Raw genomic sequence first — 20147 nt, forward strand, 5'->3', positions numbered from 1 at the left:
TGATTCTGCTTTTATGTTGCAGGATCCTGCATTTGACCTTTTGTGTTGTTTGTCCGATGTATAAGAGCATGCAGGGGCACCAGATCGCATAGATTACATCATGTGTGTTGCAATTAGTAAATGTGGGTAGGGAAAATGTGTATTTTTTATGGTGAAATTCCATTGTATTGAATCTCATTTTACATGCCGCACAATTACTACATTTGCAGTGACCCACAACTGCTGGTAAGCCCCATAATGTGTTTTCCTTCCTTTGGGGCATTTGAGGTAATAGTGCACAAGTGAGAGTATATTTTATATTTTTCCTTTTCTTGAAAGAAAATAGAGGGGGTTCTTGTGTGTGGAGATGTTCTTTAATTAGTTCCCAGTGGTGTAGAATTATTTTCTTGATGTCATTGCTGGCCGTGTTGTATGTGGTAACACACGCTAGTCTACTGCAATCTTTTTTAGATGTTTTAGGTTCTAAGAGAGCTTCTCTGTGATTGTACCAAGCTCGTTTTTTTGCTCTTTTGACTAGTCTTTTAGGGTAACCCCTCTTTACTAGTCTTTTTCTAAGCGTGTCGGATTCCCTGAAGTAGTCCGATTTCTTTGTACAATTTCTCCGAATGCGAAGGAACTGGCCAAACGGGAGATTATCTCTCAAGCTTCTCGAATGGTGGCTAGAGTAGTGTAATAGTGTGTTTCTCTCTGTAGGTTTTCGATATAGTGTGACAAAAAGTTTGGCCAAGTCTACTCCTATTCTGAGATCTAGAAAAGGAATACTCTCTCTGTTAGCCTCCATGGTGAGGTATGGAATTCCTGGAGTTGGATAAATGATCCTCGCCAAATAAGTAATACATCGTCGATGTATCTTGACCATTTCCATATATGGCATATGAAAGGATTTGATTGATTAAAGATATTTTGAGTCTCATATTCAGCCATGTATAAGTTTGCTAAGTTAGGTGGAAAGGCTGCTCCCATGGCCACTCCTTTGACCTGGTAGTAAAAGTTGTTATTGAATAGAAAATAATTTTTGCCCATTGCTATTTCCATCATGGAAATTAGAAACCAAGTGGGTACCTGCACTGGTTGTATGCAGGAATCAAGCACTTTGGTTAGGACTCTTAGGCCCGTATTTATACTTTTTTAGCGCCGCATTTGCGTCATTTTTTGACGCAAAAACGGCGCAAACCTGCAAAATACCATTGTATTTTGTTGGTTTGTGCCGTTTTGCGTCAAAAAGCGGCGCAAATGCGGCGCTAAAAAAAGTATAAATTCGGGCCTTAGAGCTTGCTGTTGGGGAATGTTTGTATAAAGGGATTGTATATCCATTGTAACCAACAGGTAAGTATTAGAAGAAAATTCTAGCCCTTCATATAGCTTGATTAAGTGCATACTATCCCTGATATATGCTTTTGTCAGGGGCACAAATGGTTTCAGGAAAAAGTCAAGGTATTGGCACAGTGGTTCTAATATGGAGCCACACCCTGACACAATGGGTCTACCCGATGGATTTTTAAAATTCTTGTGTATCTTGGGTGAGGTGTATAGTACTGGGATGCGAGGATCCTTTTTATTAAGAAATTGGTATTCCTTTTTAGACACAAAACGTTGTTCTAAATCCATTGTGGTGAGATCTAGGATCTGTTCTCTCAGTTGTTTAGTCGGATCTAAACCAATCTCCTTATAGCGATCCTTATCGCTCAACTGTCTGAGGATTTCTTGTTGATAGTCTTTAAAGTTTTGTGGTACTATTCCTCCACCTTTATCAGCTGTTTCTCTTTTAGATTTTTTAGAGCTATATTTTCCTCATAAGAGAGGTTATATTTGGCATAGTTCTGTTTGTTGCTCAGAGTATCAATATCTTTTAAGACAACTTTCTCAAAGGTTAATATTTCAACCGGCATGGAATTAGAAGGAGGAGCAAAGAAGGATGGCGGTTTTAAGCCAGTTGTACTTAAAGTGCCTTCGACTAGGTTACCCTTAAAGAAGCTGCTTAGACGAATACGTCTAAAAAATCATTGCATTTCAATTTTGATCTCAAAGAAATTGGGACGAGCCATTGGTACAAACGAAAGCCCTTTGCTCAATACTGAAAGTTCATAAGGTATCAATTTGGGTAGTGAGAGGTTGAAGATGGGAGCCATGTTGGTGGGATGGTTTGATCCAACAACCTCCCCTCCTCTGGTAAAGTAATCTGTTCTGGTAAAGGTAATGTGAGGTGAGAGGGGTCATCCATTACCAAGAGTATTGTTGGCGCCTGGTCTGACATTCCCCGTGGGGTTCCTGAAAGTGTACCCGACCCCTGTTCCTTCCTCTGCCTCTCCCTCTCCTCCCTCTCTGTCTGTTGTCTTCCATCCGTCCCCTGCCTAAAAAAGATTCAGGAGCTTGCGGGAAAGAAGTCGAGGTGGAGCCCTGTTATTCACTATCTGAGCTGTCAGAGGCCGAAGTGTTTACTTTTGTTCATTACCCTGGTCAAAAGGGTTAGAGGGTATTGCCTCATTGTCTTAGACTAGTCAATAAAAATAGCATTTGTAAGACACATGGTCATGTAACTATATAATTAGTCCCTAGAAGACATAACCAAACCAAAAGAAAATGTCAATAAATAATGCAGTGTAGCCATATATTTAGCCCCTACAGAACACAGTGTATTACACATTTTCAAGGATAGAAGGCCTATATCAATGATATTGCAAACAATGCCCTTAAAACACAAAATATTTCCAAGTGTAAAACAAAAGCTCCAAACATAAAAGCACTTAAAAATTCACTGAATGGTGGGAGGGGGTATTATTTTGGAGTCCCCACTAACCTAGTGTGGGGACGCTGAGATGACCTAGATGGAAATAGTGTGTCTTACTGAACGTTCTGGTGGTGGTCCCCTTGTCCTAGGATAACCACAGGCTGAGTTATGAGAAAAAATGTTTTGTAGAAGTAATGCCCTGCATTATGGGATGAGTTTACTGAGTGAAGTGAATATTGTAGTATCAGCTCTCCTGCTGTGCCAGTAGAGTCGCTTTCACTTTGAGGATTTCTGTTTTACATAAAGCATTTTACAATTTCAAGTGTTTTAAGGGGAGAGCCACAAGAAATCACTCTAATTAGGTAAGTGTGAACAATGTGACCAGCGCTCCAATACCACAGATCAAGTTCACGCAGTTGTGCCTGTTCACGCTTTAAGCGCCATGGCCGCCATGCAGCACGAAGGGAAGAGTCATACTAAAAAAATAGGTTGCCCACTCTGAAGTACATCGGCAATCGTGCAATCATCCATGTAACAGGGGCAGTCTGCAAGGCGTGATAAAAACAGCCTCAAGGCGGGACAAACGTAAAGCATTTACCAATGACATCAAGAGATTTCTTAAAGACAAGCTCAGCAGCAAATGAAAGTGATCGCAGCGAGATGGGCGTGGTTAAATGCCCACAATACTTACAACAGGTCAAAGCCCTTGCACACTCGACCCAAGATGACTTAGGGCCTCATTGACATTGGCCCGGTAATCCTCACGGTAACTCCTCCCTGGAGTTACTATTACTGGGAGTACTGGTAACTTCAGGAAATTACTTACTGGCGGTTTACAAGTGGGGCTCTGGTGGCTTTCTTAGAAATGAGGGATTACTTGAAAAAAAAGATGCTTTCTGCGTGTGATTCTGCCCCACTTCAGACATGTAATTCTTAATTTCTCCCTGAAGTTCATCCAGTGTAAAACCAACTGATCTTCAGTGTCCCCACAGTTTTTCTAATTCAGATTGGTCTAGAAACTGTTGTTACTGACCTCATGAGAATAAGGAGGCCACCCAAAATGATGGCATAAGAAGCAAAACATTTAATCCAATTCCCACATTTTCAACATTACTTTCTCGTTTTTGCTATCCGTGCATTTGGAGTTGTTTGTTAGCTTTGCATATGCATAACAACCAATTTGGGGCCAGATTTACAACAAAGTGGCACAGTGTGGTGCTGCGCCAAAAATAGCGGCATCACATCACTTTTGAAAGAAAAGAATGTGCCGTATTTACAGCAGTACAGCCCATCCCTGTGTTTCCCCATGCACCAGCTCTGAATTAAGCTGCCTGCGACAACGCAAGCAACCTAGCACCATAGTGTAAGGGTGTCTTCGTTGAGTGGATAGGTTGTTTATGTGCAGGAAGGCATATTGTAAATATGGGGCAGCGTCAAAAGCAATGGGTGTTGTAGTGAACGCCCACAGCAACAGCCTTTGCATGCCCCTCTGATGCAGAAAACTGCGTCAGAAGGGCCCATATTTACAAGGAGGCATTAAGCCACAAAAGATGGCTTAATGCCTCCTTGTCAATATGGTGCAGTGAAAAGCACCACTAGAACGTCACTGAAAGTGACCCTCTGGTGGCGCTAGGGCCTTATAAATCTGGCCCTTAATATTTTCACTACCCCATCTGTTCTTATAGTCTTACAATGCCCACAATCTAACGTCTTTGTGTCGTAGTTCTTCCTATCCTCAGCAAGACGACTACCCTACACAGAATTTACCCAACTTTCCGCTTAGCACTATTCCCCAGGGCAGAATTTTGCCTGTCTTTCTAAATTGCTGTCATTTGTAGCTCACCAAATCTAATCTTTCTTTCCATTCTGTTGTATGCGATCATCCAAAAACATTTAAAACACAAGCACCTGATGGCAAAGTGGAATCCGGGTTATCATGGAACTTATTTTTAGTGAGCAATTCGTAGATGACTCCCCAGTGTCCTTCTCCCGTCAAAGATTAAAGGCTTTCCTGCCCTTCTAGGTTGTCCCATGCCCATGGGCATCGATTCATCAAAATGGCATGGGTAGTGGTAGTGAGAGCATATACCCTTTCACCTCAGAGATATCACAGGAAGTAACATCCATATAATCTTTGGACTCTGTATGTGAAAGGAAATGATCTCAAATTACGTTAACCATGATAACATCACAATAAATGACATTGCTTGATTTACCTAAAAACTGCATTATTAATAACAATACAGATACATATTTATTTTTAAGTTATATTTTAAAGTACTGACATGATGTGCTGTTGAATATTCCTAATTTCTCTTTATCTTACATGAAAAATTATATGTTAATTTGAGGAGGATGACCTACCACAAAACAGAGAACAATATAGGAACCTAAATTATTTATGCCATTAACTGTCAAGTATGTATACCTCAAGAAGAAAAGTATTGGTAAATCACAGGGAGAAGGAAAAGTGCCAGGCGCCTATCAATACCTAAGTGCCTATTCACAAGTTAATTCAATTATGCCACTCCAGAATTAAAGGGATTCCTGTCAGGCATAAGCCCTTTTGCTGATCTTGATAACTCTGCCCCAAGTGAGGTATTTGTTGCACCCATTAATTCCACTCAACGGCTGCAAGTGTGGTTATAGATTTGTGCTCGAAGTTGTGGTTTGCATTGGAAGTTTGTGAACGTCAACAAACTAATATTTTTTGATTGCATTCACAAACTCTTGTCATTCGCCTTTGAAGCTTGGAACTGGTCAAATCTTTACTCAGATCAAGTGGTAGAATAAATATGTTTGCAGAGTATAAATGCAAATGGATCACTGCCAATTTTGGTGTGATGTAAGGGAAATGGGGTTCTTCGCTGAAAGCATATTTTCGTGGCAAAGAAAAAATGTAACAAAAATGTGCACGTACTCAGGATAAAGTGTTTCAATGGAAATAGAGTTTAAACTTGGAATTCATGTTATTTTTCAATGAATCCACAGGAAATCCTATACCAGGCACAGTTTTGCATTCAGATTCCAGACAGAATTGGTGAATTCCAAAAAATTGTTTTACTCCTTAGCGCCTGAGGTTTTTCCTGCTCCAGTGCAGTGTCTTTTTGATGTTTGGGTACTTTATAGTTAAGCCTTAATAACATTATTTTCCAGAAATGGTACCCATGCCAAATTAAAATCTTTTTTCCTTGCATGTAAGACGTTCTAAAGTTATCCAGGGTTTGTTGATTCCCGTGAGGGAACTTAGAAAATGGCCAAATATCACAAAAATGTTTTTTTCTTTGGAAAAATAGACAAAATCGCTGGGCAAGATAGCATATGCTTTTTATTTTTTAAACAGGCATCAAAAGCAGGCTTCCAGGCTTTCAGAAACAAGCAGTGAGAAAGTAAAAGGTTTGCCACAGTTTTTGTATTTCTCTAACTGATAATCCATTTTTCCTGTAGTTTGTGGTTTCAATCTACTTGCAGTTTGAGTTGAAACTAAATACGAAAGCCAAGGGGAAGCCAGATAAACTATACATTTCTAAAAACTAGGCTAAATTCCAAATTCAACAAGGGGTCATTTGTGTAAATTGTATAGCATGTTCATGGTTTTCTAGAAACAAAAGTAATAGGAAAAATAGCAATTGTTGATGTTTTATTCAGTAGTATTTTGCCCTGATGGCCAATAACATACTGTTATTTCTATCAGAATCTTCTGGTCAAAGAGATACTTAGGGTCTGATTTTAGGAAAGTGGCGCTGCACCAAGTGCAACGCCACTTTCCTTGCGCCTCTTATCGCACCCTACTGCCATTGTGTGTGCGCCGTATTTAAAATACAGCACACCATGGCACGGGGTAGGGGGCAATAGCATCAGAATTCCTGATGCTATTAATGTACTCTGCATGAGTGGCACCAAAATTTTGGCGCTACTCCTCCAGAGTACATAGGGGCCCATTGCATTCAATGGCATGTCCCTTTTTAGCGTTAAAAGTGCTGAACAAAATGACAAAAGGAAATTCATTAGATTTCCTTGTGCCATTTTTTCAGCCACCCTAACAGGGGAACACCCCCTTTGCATATATTGTGCCTCGCAGAGTCATAATCTAGTATAAAAAAGGGCTACAAAGTGGCGCAATGCATGCATTGCTCCACTTTGTAAATATGGTGGGCTGTTTTTGGCTATCTACCACCACATTAGCATTAAAAAAATGACGCTAATGTGTCATTAGAATGGCTTTGTTGGTTTTACTTGATTCCCAGAGCCAATGACTGAGCTGCAGCTTTATTTAATACCCAGAGCCAGCAATTCAGCTGCACCTTATGATAATTTTCCATTATGTACCAACCATATCATATGCTAAAATGTAAAGGGTGAAAAACAGGTATGATTTTAGAAGTTACTTTTTAACAGTTGTAGTAATAATATTTCAAGAATTTTACTTATGTTTTGCAGCAGGTGTCTTGATATATTAGGACAGCGTGAAGGCTTCTCTCTTCTCTGTAGGTTGCAGGCACAAATGTAATATTTTTGTAAATTTATATATGTATCTATAGTAATATTTTGTCAATACTAGCATTACCATGTTTTATTTTTTTCATTATTTTTGTATAGCTTTAATTTGACGATAGGCTTGTCGACATTATATATTTCCATATTTGTTCTATAAATATTTTGTTTATTGTGATAGATTCTCGGTACAGTGTCTTTTAATATTGTTTTTGTTTTACATAGAGGTAATGTAACATTGATAATTGAGTTACTTGATATTTTGAACTGATATTTGTATAGCATTATATTTTTGTGGTTCATATTCCGTAGTAGAATTGATTATATATAACACCCAGGAAAGTTAAAAACAAAAAGAACACATTGTTTGTTCAGACTTCATAATATGGTACAGGAATATCATGGTTTTACATAGCCCTGTATAATAAATGTACATAGGTAAGTATAGGTTTACTATACTTAACTCCACAGCCATGTACCATGTTTAACAGTACATAGATGTTGAGTTAAGAATAGTAAATCTACTCTTGCCTACATATAATTAACTTCAAAGTATTGTAGTAGTTGATATTTTGGCTACAATTGTCTTGTAGGATGACATTAACATTCTCAGTATTCTGACATGCAACTGACTACATGGACAGCTACAAAGAAGAGACAAATGGGTATCACCAATTTATGCCAGTCATCATGTCCATGCAAAGGAGACCATTTCTACAGGATAAACACACTGCACACGTAACACACATCCGACTTCATACGACACGTAACCAGATGGAAGTGAAGGACAACAGTTATGCAGATTTTGTGATTTTGTCAGGGAGGGCTGCACTCCCTGCTCTAAAAGGTACAAATAGAAATTTAAAAATGCCTATACCCCTGCCCACACATTTACTGCTGCATACGACCAGTGTCCTCTTAGTCTGATAAAAACAGCACTGTACTCAACTATGGGTGGAGTAGTGGCATCATGGTGCAAGGGTGCCTCCATTATGAGTAGGATTGTTTTTATGCAGGAAGGGACATGTTCCTGCACATAAACAATCCTTTGAGCATGTTCCCCTTTTTGTGTTTGTGCCAGAAAGCATGACACAAAAAAGAAGCATTAACAAGTGGCTCTAATCCATCTTAGTTGTGTACTTTTGTGTCGAACCCCTGGAGATAATAAGCACAATAGAATTGATGAAAATACAAATATATTGTCGGATAGGACTACTGACTACTCAGACAGGGACTTGCTTCATTGCAGTGAGGATCTTGGTGCACCTGAACTTTGCCAACAGACTACAGAATAATTAGATTATTTGTATGTGGTACAGGCAACTTGATAATTATACATTTAAATAAATGTATTTCGGTCATTATCACTGGTCATATTATAAAGAACATTCAGACATTGACTGTGCAGTAATCTGCAGGATGTCTCTCCCAATGTCATATGCATCCAGGAAAGGCTGGAAAATCCCATAGAAGATAGTCACATAGCACAAATTTTTTGCATTCTGTAGTGTATCTTGAATTCACATGCGTGGTTGTTTGTTGTTTATATCCACATTACAACTTGTCCCTCTCCATTGAATACATCTTTAGAGTCTCTCAGACTAGATGCCATAAACAGATTATTTAAGCCTCTGGCTTCATTTCAAGAACCTGTCATGAAAAATACCTTCTGAATTTCCATTTTCCCCATCTATAATTTTATGTTGTTTATGCCCACCACCCAAGTCATCTGCCCCTCCTTCCATTATATACCCAGATGCAGTGGAGTAATGTGGGAACTATGTATAACCTGTAAATATATATTTTTTAAAACAGTCTTCCCTCACCCAACTCCACCACTCTTGATATGCTTTTGTTCTCCCCTAAACTATAAATAAATACCTGGCTGTCTGCCGCCCATCCTCACTACCCACTGATTTGCCCCATCTCCTAATATATTAAAAAGGTGCTTGTTTCTATCTGCCCAAACAGCATTCTGCATATGCCCCCCACCCCACTTCTTCTAAGAAACTATACCACAAAAATACCCATCTCTTGCCAGCCACCCTCACTACTCTCTGCAAACACTCCCTAAAAACTCAAAAAATGTAACCTGGCCTCCTGCCAGCCACTCCTTTGCGTTTTCTGAGCAATACCCCCCTTCCCAGCCCAAAAACATGCTACCCATTTTCACACTGAGAGAAAAGAGCTGGTACCACGGTGGAAGTGGCTTTGCAGAGACCTGTGTTAATGGAGAGAAAGTCATTAGTGGAGTCACAGTACATCCATGTTCAACCTTGCCTGTGAAAACTCGCGAGAGGTGGGAGAAGGTTTGATAAATTATTTGACACCAAAACCATAAAAATCCAATAAGTAGAACCAGAGACCTGAATTTTTCAAAGTTCAAGGTTCAAAAAAGCAAGTCCTCAGTATTAGAAAATGGCCTTCTGGGCAACTTTTGCACCTCAATCAAGGGTCCAGGAGTAGAGGGAGACCTCTTGGGGGTGCAAGACTCACTCAGGCTGAGCCCAGGTGCAGGTTTAAGATGGCGGGAGCCTGTTACGTTCCAGTGGCTCAAAATAGGAGACCAGCTGAACTAGCCCTTGGAGTTACTTCTGGAGTATTGGATGTAGGTGGTGATGCAGGGCTCAGTACAGCTGGCTCTGACAGTCCCAATGAGGCTCCAGACAGCAAAGCTATCCTTCCAGGTACAGCAGCAGTCTGGCAAAGTCAGCAACAGGCAGTCCTCTGGGAGTCCTTCCACAGGTCCAGTAGTGAACTGAGGATCAGGTCTGAGAGTGTTCTTTTTATATCATAGTCCCCTGCTCCTAGAAGTTGGGAGAAGTTTCTAGAAGGGTTCTCTGAAGTTCCAGGATTTCCCCACCTTCCCTGCCCTGGCTCTTAGCTGGGTATGCTGACAATACAGGGTTCTGGAGCCTATTGTGTGGTGGCAGAGCCCAGCCTATTGAGTTGCATGTGGGGCTGTGCTTAGCTCATCAAGTCAGTTAATGGCCAAATTAGGCTCTGCTTATCCCCCTATTGTGTGACTGTCTGGGGTGAATTCACAAAGTACCAACTGTCAGTTATACCCAGTAATGTTACCTAAGGCAGGTTATAGGCACAGAGGCTAAGAGGGCTAAGGGCAGGAAAATGATAACTTTTTAAAAGTGGCATTTTCAAACTTGTGATGCCACATCGGACTTTAGCATTAAAGAGGGTTTATCATTACAAGTTCATAGGTACCAAACATGACATATCTATCACCTCTGGTTTAGGAATTACAACTAGTTAATTTTAATGAAGAGTCCCCAGTGTTAGCCTATAGGAGGGGTAGGCTTCTCAGTAGTGAGAACACTAATTTGGGAGCTTTTCACTACTAGGACATGTAAAACTAAAAAGTACGTGGCCTCCCTTTTAATACATGTATATGAAGTATGAGGATCAGGTATATACCAGTCAAACCATGTTTAGGGAAATTAGCACATGCACTTTAGCACAGGTTAGCAGTGGTAAAGTACACAGAGTCCTAAGGCCAACAGAGCAAAAATCTAGGCAAACAGGCAAAAAGTTTGGGGGAAGACCACCTTAAGGCTGACAGGTCTAACACTGGGTAAATGGTGATTTTTTTCTGCTATTTACTTGGTGGCTGGCTAAACAGTAGAAACAATCAAAATGATTTACTGTTTGGCCGTGGCCATGAAAATAGCAGTGAAACTTTACTATTTATACGGTCCCTAGCTAAATAATACATATTCTGCACTGTGAGGCTGATGGCCATGCAGATAGCAGAAAAACGTAATTATTTACCTGGGTGCTGGCCAAATAGTAGAGATTCTGCACTGTTTGGCTGGTGTCCGTACAAATAGCAGAAACACTTTACTATTGACTTGGCCACTGGTTAAATAGTAGAGATTCTGCATTACCTGGGTGGTGGCCATACAAATAGCAGGCAACGTAAATATTTGCCTGGATGCTGCCTAATTAGTAAAGATTTTGAACTGCCCACTGACAGCTGTGCAAATAGCAGGAAAACTTTACTATTTCTGTGGCCACTGGCTAAAGTGTAGAGATTCTGCACTGTGCTGCCGACAGCCATGCAAACATCAGAGAAACGTGTTTATCTGGCACCTGTGCAAATAGTTTGAAACTTAAATATTTACCTGACTGCTGGTTGAATAGCAGAGATTCTGCTCTGTTCGGCTGACAGCCATGCAAATAATGGAAAAACATCACTATTCACTCAGCCATGGCTAAACAGTAGAGAATCAGCACCATTTGGCAGCCAGCCATGCAAATATCAGAATAACTTAGCTATTTACCCAGTCACTGCTTGGCCAGCAGTTTTTAGGTGCCTTCTTTGCCACTCCATTGATCAGTCAACATTCTGTCCTAAGGGAACCCTTCCCTTTTGCAAATTAGTTACCACCCCAACTCAGGGGTCATCACTGGTTTGCAACAGCAATTGAGGTCACAAACTATCAATAAAGTTATTTTTCAAATTGGAAAGGTAGGAAGGAAACCCCTTTCATGAACCCTCATATTTGCATTCCAGAGCACAAAAAATAAGTTTTCCTAGTTTGAAGAAATTCGCAATTCATAAAAATGGTTTGCACATAATTGTGATCTTATGATATGAGGATCTTCTTGCTAAAACTGGCTAGATGCAGGCACTAACATATGTAAAAATACTATTACAATACAATACAATTACAATATGTCTACAAGTCCCAAATGTTTGAATGGTTTCAAGTTATTTGACAGACGGCACAGAATAAGACATAGCAATTTAGGAGGCTCTTTATGGAGCTGTCTCACACTCCCCAAATGCTTCTATTCCTTTACATTTCACTACAAATGTGACTAATGATAAAGATGATTAGAACCTTTACAAGACCTGTTAAAACTGTTGACTTTTTAAAGCTATATACTTGCTCTTAACCTCTTCTGTGCCCAGGATGTAATGGTTACGTCCTGAAGCACAGTGGCCCTGTGCCCAGGACGTAACCATTACGTCCTGGGCACAGAGCCCAGAGGGAGCGCTCCCTCTGTGGGGTTCCCCCACACCCCCAAGGCAGGGATGGAAGGGGAAGCCCTTCCCCTTCCACACCCGACCCCCCCACCCCCGTGACGTCAGTGCGCAATCGCACGCTGACAATCACAGAGGCCTCCTCCCATTGCGCTGGATGCTCAGCTTCCAGCGCGATCGGAAGAGAAATGCAAAGCATTTCTCTTCCGATCACGTGGAGGAGCCCGGAGAGGCTTCAAAGGGAAGGAAAGGAATTTCCTTCCCTTTGAAGTCTCTCTGAGCATTTCAAAAGCCGGATTGTAAAGCAATCCGACTTTTGAAATGCCCACTAGACAACAGGGATTTCTTTTACAAAAGGAAATTGGCATGAGGGAGCGACCCCTTGGGCAAGGATTGCTCCCAGAGGGGGGCATTTTTTTTTAAGGCCTTTTATGCCCCCAGGGGGGGCAGAAACTTCTAGGCACCAGGGATCACTTTTTTTGTTTGTTATGTTTTTGTCGTTTTTTTAGAGGTGGGGAGCGACCCCTTAGGCAAGGGTCGCTCCCCTAGGGGGCAAATCATATTTAGGTCATTTCTGCCCCCCTTGGGGGCAGATTGGCCTATTTTTATGAGGCCAATCTGCCCCCAAGGGGGACAGAAACCACTAGACACCAGGGAGTTTTTTTTTTTCCCGTGAATTTCACGGAAGGGGAGCGACCCCTTAGGCAAGGGTCGCTCCGCAGGGGGGCAAATTTATTTTAGGCCATTTCTAATTTTTTATTTTAATTAGGCCGATCTGCCCCCAAGGGGGGCAGAAACCACTAGGCACTGGGGATTTTTGTTGTTGTTGTTGTTTTACAGATGGGGAGTGACCCGTTAGGCAAGGGTCGCTCCCTTGGAGGGACAATTTGTATTTAGGCCATTTCTGCCCCCAAAGGCCGAAACCACTAGACACCGGGGATTTTGTTTTTTGCACCAATGTCACGCACGGGGAGCAACCCCGTAGGCAAGGGTCGCTCCCCGGGGGGGGTGGCAGAAACAACTAGGCACCGGGGATCTTTTTTATGCTCCAATGTCACGCAAGGGGAGCGACCCTGTAGGCAAGGGTCCCCGGGGGCAGATCGGCCTATTGGGGGGGCAGAAACCTCTAGGCGCCAGGGCTAAAAAAAAATTGTGTTTATTTTTTTGTTTGTTTGTTTTTTTAGAGATGGGGAGCGAACCATTAGGCAAGTGTCACTCCCCTGGGGACAAATTGTATTTAGACCATTTCTGCCCACCTTGGGGGCAGATCGGACGATTTTTGTTACGCCAATCTGCCCCCATGGGGGCAGAAACCACTTAGGCACCAGGGATTGGTGTGTGTGTATGCGTGTGTTTTCTTTAGGGGGGCAGCCCCTTGGGTATGGGTCGCTCCCCATGGGGGCATATTACTGTTGGCCATCTCTGCCCCCGTTGGGTGGCAGATGGGCCTATTTTTGGAAAGCCCATCTGCCCCCAAGGGGGGGGGGGGCAGAAAGCCCCCCAGAGGCCAGGGAAGTTTTTTTTCAAAAATAAGAGGGTGAGGGTATGGCCATACTCCCACCCCAAATAAATGGGGCCAAAGTTGTTCTGCCCACCAGTGGGCAGATGGGGCAATTACCCCTGATCCATACCCCGGGGGGCAGAAAGTCTACTAGATGCCAGGGAATTTTAAAAAAACAAAAAATATTGGGGTGGTGGCTACCAACCAGTATGGGCCTGGTTACGCCCCCACCTCAACTGAAGTGGGTAACAGTCTTTCAGCTATTCCCCTGCACTCTAAAACATCTTATCCCACAGCAAGCAAGAAGACATTTGATTATTTTGGGTTTTAGTTTTACATTTGGGCCATGAGAACTTGGCTTACTCTCAAAATCGTCCTACTTGGAATGGTGAGGGCTGCACTTTATGGACTTTGGGACGCTGCCATGTAGAAAAATCCACAAGACCTAGACACATCTGAAAACTAAACATCTGAGTGATTCCAGGGTGGTGTGTTTCATATGCACCCCGCACCATTTTTGTACCCACAATCCCCTGCAAACCTCCAGCTTTGCTGGAAATCACACATTTTTTCCACGTTTTTGTGATGGAACCTTCTGGAATCTGCAGGAATTCATAAAATTCCTACCACCCAGCATTGTCTCATCTATACCGATAAAAATTCTGCTGCACTTGTCAGCCTAAAAATGTTTTTTTGCAAACTGCCCTTTTGGACCCCCTTTGTTCCCCCTCAATATCAACATGTTTTTGGCTCTTCCCTTTCACAAGCACTTGGCCCACCTACACAAATGAGGTATCATTTTTACCGGGAGACTGAGGGGAACATTGGGTGGTATGAAATGTGTCCCAGTGTGTTGATCCCACACAGAAATGTGGTAAAAATTAGATTTTTTAGCTAAATTTGAGGTTTGCTGAGGATTCTGGGTAAGAAAACATTGGGGGATCTACGCAAGTCACACCTCACTGGACTCCCTCGGGTGTCTAGTTTTCAGAAATGTCTGGGTTTGGTAGGTTTCCCTAGAAGGCTGCCGAGCCCAGGACCAAAAACGCAGGTGCCCTCCTGTAAAAACAGATAGTTTTGCATTTGATAATTTTGATGTGTCCAGATAGTGTTTTGGGGCATTTCCTTTCATGGGCGCTAGGTCTACCCACACAAGTGAGGTACCATTTTTATCGGGAGACTTGGGGGAACACTGGGTGGAAGGAAATTTGTGGATCCTCTCAGATTCCAGAACTTTCTGTCACTGAAACGAGAGGAAATAGTGTTTTCTGGCCAGATCTTGAGGATTGCAAAGGATTCTGGGTAACAGAACCTGGTCAGAGCCCCACAAGTCACCCCATCTTGGATTCCCCTAGGTGTCTAGTTTTCAAAAATTTGCTGGTTTTCTAGGTTTCCCCAGGTGCCGGCTGAGCAAAAGACCAAAATCCACAGGTAGGCACTTTGTAAAAGCACCTCTGTTTTCTGTGAGAAAATGTGCTGTGTCCACGTTGTGTTTTGGGCCATTTCCTTTCATGGGCGCTAGGCCTACCCACACAAGTGAGGTACCATTTTTATCGGGAGACTTTGGGGAATGCTGGGTGGAAGGAAATTTGTGCCTCCTCTCAGATTCCAGAACTTTCTGTCACCAAAATGAGAGGAAAAAGTGTTTTTTTGGCCAAATTTTGAGGTTTGCAAAGGGTTCTGGGTAACAGAACCTGGTCAGAGCCCCACAAGTCACCCCATCATGGATTACCCTAGGTGTGTAGTTTTCAGAAATGCACTGGTTTGCTAGGTTTCCCCAGGTGCCGGCTGAGCTAGTGGTCAAAATCCACAGGTAGGCACTTTGTAAAAAACACCTCTGTTTTCTGTGAAAAAATGTGCTGTGTCCACGTTGTGTTTTGGGCCATTTCCTTTCGTGGGCGCTATGCCTACCCACACAAGTGAGGTACCATTTTTATCGGGAGACTTGGGGGAACACAGAATAGCAAAACAAGTGTTATTGCCCCTTCTTGTCTTTCTCTACATCTTTTCATTCTAAATGTAAGGCAGTGTGTAAAAAAGACGTCTATTTGAGAAATGCCCTGTAATTCACATGCTAGTATGGGCACCCCGGAATTCAGAGATGTGCAAATAACCACTGCTTCTCAACACCTTATCTTGTGGCTATTTTGGAAATACAAAGGTTTTCTTGATACCTACTTTTCACTTTTTATATTTCAGCAAATGAATTGCTGTATACCCAGTATAGAATAAAAACCCATTGCAAGGTGCAGCTCATTTATTGGCTCTGGGTACCTAGAGTTCTTGATGAACCTACAAGCCCTATTTATCCCCACAACCAGAAGAGTCCAGCTGATGTAACGGTATATTGTTTTAAAATATCTGGCATCGCAGGAAAAAGCTACAGAGTAAAACGTGGAGAAAAATGGCTGTTTGTTGACCTCAATTTCATTTTTCTTTATTTTAACTGTTATTTTCTGTAGGAAACACTTGTAGAATGTACACAAATGACCCCTTGCTGAATTCAGAATTTTGTCTATTTTTCAGAAATGTTTAGCTTTCAGGGATCCAGCATTGGTTTCTCACCCATTTTGGTCATTAACTGGAAGGAGGCTGAAAGCACAAAAAATATTAAAAATGGGGTATGTCCCACTAAAATGTCAAAATTGTATTGAAAAATTGGGTTTTCCAATTCAAGTCTGCCTGTTCCTGAAATCTGGGAAGATGGTGATCTTGCCACCGCAAGCCCTTTGTTGATGCCATTTTCAGGGAAAAAAACACGAGCTGCCTTCTGCAACCCTTTTTCCCATTTTTTTGACAAAAACTAAATTTTCACTGTATTTTGGCTAATTTCTTCCTCTCCTTCAGGGGAGCCCACAAAGTCTGGGTACCTCTAGAATCCCTAGGAGTTTGGAAAAAAAGGACACAAATTTGGCGTGGGTAGCTTATATGAACAAAAAGTTATGAGGGCCTAAGAGCGAACTGCCCCAAATAGCCAAAAAAAGGCTCGGCATAGGAGGGGGAAAAGGCCTGGCAGCGAAGGGGCTAATCACTAAGCCATGGGAATGTTCAAGGGCCAGATATATGATTCCCGATTCCCGAAAGGCTGTGTGTTATGAGAAGGCCTGTTTGTAGCAAACCAGTGTATTTTTGAATTATTCATTATGGTTCAGCTAAATTAAACAAATCAGACTAAAATACCTGAACACAATGATTTGTAAAAGAAAAAAACTGAAATGGGAACATTGTACCCCAGTAACATATAGGCATCTAATATTTAGGGTGATTTTGTTAAAATAGAAACAATTGCATAGGGCCCCTTACGAAGTGTCCAACACAGTATAATTGAGAGGCTTCATTTCAAGTTCATGACAGAAGTCAGAAATACTATGGACCTGATTTAGAGTTTCGAGGATGAAGTTAACTCCATCAGAATAGTGGTGGACAATACCTCCAACATCTAGATGGTCATCCACCTGCCAAATTTAGAGTTGTTTGCTAGCTCTGTGGGCATCTGTCTACATGTTGGAAAATGGGTTATTGGTAAGGGCAGGTAGGTAACTACACTTAGCAATAGGCCACTAACCTCCACTAAGGTCCAGTTAGGTCTCAGTAAATTAAACCCAGCTCATCCCTTGGTAGCTTGGCAACGAGCGTCAAGGCTTAACTTAGGAGACAGAGTGTAAAGCATTCAAATATCACAAAACAGTAATTAAATAAAACACAGGAAACAGTTTAAAAATCAAAAACCAATTCATAAAAATAGATTATATTTTTATCTTTAAAATGACACAAAAACAAATAAAATCGGATAAGGGGAACCAGAGATATGAATTTTTAAAGAATTATTGTTTTTTTAGCGCCTAGAAACAAAAAGCGCCAATCGGGTCATCTGGTTGCACCTCGACCGGGGCAAAGTCAAAGTTTAAGGCCGTCCGCAATGGAGCCCTGCTCGGCTACAGGCCGGGGGAGGCCTCGGTTAAAAGTTTACCTTCACACAGTCTCTTTTTCGAAGATTTTCTTTAGCAGGACGAACCTGCCAGTCCAATCTGACCTCCTGGAGCCCTTCTCCAGATACGCGATGCGGGAATCCTCGGTGGAGATTTTAACCTTCGGACTTAGGCGGTCATTCTGACCGCGGTGGGCGGCGGTCGCCGCCCGCCATGCGGTTACCGCCGAATGACCGCCCCGCGGTCAAAAGACCGCAGCGGCCATTCCAACTTTCCCGCTGGGCCAGCGGGCGACCTCCAAAAGGACGCCCGCTGCCCCAGCGGGAAAGCCCCTGCAACGAGGAAGCCGGCTCCGAATGGAGCCGGCAGAGTTGCAGGGGTGCGACGGGTGCAGTGGCACCCATCGCGATTTTCACTGTCTGCAAAGCAGACAGTGAAAATCTGTTTGGGACCCTGTTAGGGGGCCCCTGCACTGCCCATGCCAGTGGCATGGGCAGTGCAGGGGCCCCCAGGGGCCCCACGACACCCGTTCCCGCCATCCTGGTTCTGGCCGTGAAAACCTTCCCCTTTTCTGACCGCAGCTTTACCGCCGCGGTCAGAATAGCACAGGAAGCACCGCCAGCCTGTTGGCGGTGCTTCCGCTGCCCTCCGCCGTGGCGGTCTTGGACCGCCAGGGTCGGAATGACCCCGTTAGTCTCTTTTTCGAGGTGAAAATCCTTCGACCGGGGTAAACCTGGATCTTGATCCGACGTCCCTGGAGCCCTCCTCGGATACGCTGGCTGGGAGGTCCCGGTCAACTTTTTACCTTCGGACTTAGGGGGTCATTCCCACTTCGGCGGGCGGCGGTGGCCGTCCGCCAAAGTTTCCCCGCCAGAAGACCGCACTGTGGTCAAATGACCACAGCGGTCTTTCTGACTTTCCCGCTGGGCGGGCGGGAGACCGGCAAAAGGCCGCCCGCCCGCCCAGCGGGAAAGCCCCAGCAATGATGAAGCCAGCTCCGAATGGAGCCGGCGGAGTTGCTGGTGTGCGACGGGTGCAGTGGCACCCGTCGCGATTTTCAGTGTCTGCTAGGCAGACACTGAAAATAATTATGAGGCCCTGTTAGGGGGCCCCTGCACTGCCCATGCCTGTGGCATGGGCAGTGCAGGGGCCCCCAGGGGCCCCACGACACCCGTTCCCGCCATCCTGTTCCTGGTGGTTTTTACCACCAGGACCAGGATGGCGGGAAGGGGGTCAGAATCCCCATGGCGGTGCTGCGAGCAGCGCCGCCATGGAGGATTCTTTTGGGCAGGGGTAAACCGGCGGGAAACCGCCGGTTGCCCTTTTCTGACCGCGGCTTTACTGCCGCGGTCAGAATTGCCCATGAAGCACCGCCAGGGTCGGAATGACCCCCTATAGTCTCTTTTTCTGAGATTTTCTTTACCGGGACGAACCAGCAAATCACGCCGGGTCGTGGTTGAGGCAAGCCGGCTATAGTTGCCGCGGCAGGTTGGTCCCTCTATGGAGCTTTTTTTCAAAAGTTCTCCAAACTTCTCCAAACTCCTGGGGCTTCTCCCAGATGTCCTTTTAAGGTTCTTTTGAGATCCACAGCTCACCCAATGGTCCAGAAGTTCTGAGATGGTCCTTGGGGGGTGCAGACTACAACTCCCAGAATGCACCTGGCGCAAATTCCTTTTTGGCCACAGGACAGTGGTCAGCTTGTCGCTTTCTTCAGGAGTTGGTGAAGGGGACTCTGGTTAGCAATTTTTCACCTGTAGCAAACAGGGAGTCCCTCCTTGAACCAGTTGAAGCCAAGCAAAGTCCTTCTTGTGGTGAAGCCCAGGTGTGCAGCTGGTGCAGTCCTTCTGAGTGCAGGTTTCAGGTGCAGGCCAGGGGTCCAGCAGGGCAGTCCTTCTTCTTCTGTAGTTCTTTCTTGTTGGATGTGGTAGGGAACTGAGCTGTGGGTGCAGGTCTGCCAGTTTTATCCTTGCCCCTGGGTGAAAAGCAGGGGGGTCCTGGTTCTCGAATCAGGTGCAGGGTCCTTCCCCCTTTGATGACCACTTCCTGGGAAGTGTGGCAAAAATTAATCCCAGGAGGCAACATTCTCCAAAAATCCATCATGGCTGAATCTGATTTTTGGAGGTTACATCTGGCTGAGCCTACCCACTGGTGTGGCTCATAAACACACCCCTCTCCTGCCCTCTCCTAATCTACTCAAGGGGGCACCTAGTTGCCTGGGTTTGCAGGATGTGGGGGTGTTGCTGGTTGCTCCAAATGTCCTTCCCTGCCTTTGAAGACCAGTTTGGCAGCCCTCCCCCTTCCTGCCTCACCATCTGCTGAGGGGAGATTCCCCCCCACAGGCACATTCCTTTGTATGAAGCCAGGCCACTTCACACCTCATCAAGGCAGCCTGGCCAGGCTGCTAGAGGCTGGCCATTCAGAGCACAGCAGCAAAAACAATGCAGGGCTGAAACTGGCAACTTTTCAGGTAAAGTTTAAAACTCTTTACCT

This window comes from Pleurodeles waltl, chromosome 6 (genome assembly GCF_031143425.1).
Source record: "Pleurodeles waltl isolate 20211129_DDA chromosome 6, aPleWal1.hap1.20221129, whole genome shotgun sequence".
Classification (NCBI taxonomy): domain Eukaryota; kingdom Metazoa; phylum Chordata; class Amphibia; order Caudata; family Salamandridae; genus Pleurodeles; species Pleurodeles waltl.